Source organism: Eptatretus burgeri, chromosome 16 (genome assembly GCF_056783735.1).
Source record: "Eptatretus burgeri isolate ZD-2024b chromosome 16, Ebu_testis_v1, whole genome shotgun sequence".
NCBI classification, from domain to species: Eukaryota; Metazoa; Chordata; class Myxini; order Myxiniformes; family Myxinidae; genus Eptatretus; species Eptatretus burgeri.
In genome coordinates, this window is record NC_140976.1 from 18,240,851 (window position 1) to 18,241,696 (window position 846).

The following is an 846-nucleotide window of genomic DNA, read 5'->3' on the forward strand; positions in this document are numbered from 1 at the left end:
AAAAATCCCACCGGTTTCTTTCCCTCTGACGACTGGACATGAAGTTAATCATTTGAATGACATCACCAATTTATGTAATTGCCATTGTTTGAACAACTTCGTTTACATTTTCTCCACCGAAGTACATTTCGGTGCCTTAAACAGATGCAATATTGTTTGCACGGAATACAAATAAACCTTCACGTAAATCATTATAATTTCCACTTAAACACGCTAATAACTCCCACGAAAGATGCCTCCGACATGAAAGGAAGGAGGCAACACATCTGTAGAAATGAATGATGGTAAAGGTTAATGTGTAACTATAGGTTCCTAACACCACTTAATCAGCCAGCCGGTGGCTATTGGACGTCAAGAGGCCACTGAGAGAGGTCATTTTGGGTCCAAATATCCCGTAGAGAAGCGTTTTCAATTTGTTGCAGGCTGTCGGGTACTGGTCTGCCTTGCCTACTATTGTGCTGCATCTCAAGGCCTTGAAAAGGGTCTTGCATGGTGAAAGCTGGCTCGGCGCAAAGGCACTCAGGTTGCGTAATTAAGGGTTCACGCAGTAAGGGTCAACCCCAAACTCTAATGGCATTAGACGGTTGACAAAATTATTACCTTTTTTATGGACAGAATGTCGACACAAGAAATCATGGGAACCTTTTGAGTTGGAGGTTCTGAAGTACCTTCCTCCCCTCTCCCCTCTCCCAACCCCCCTTCAACCCTTCCTCCGAACCATGAGAATCTGATGAGAAATGGACTCACTTAACCCACGCCAACAAATGTCCGAATAACTCCAGAAAGATTTACAGGCCGCCCCGCTGGTTTGCAAGATGCTACCCAGAGCCCCATCTCCCGATGTAT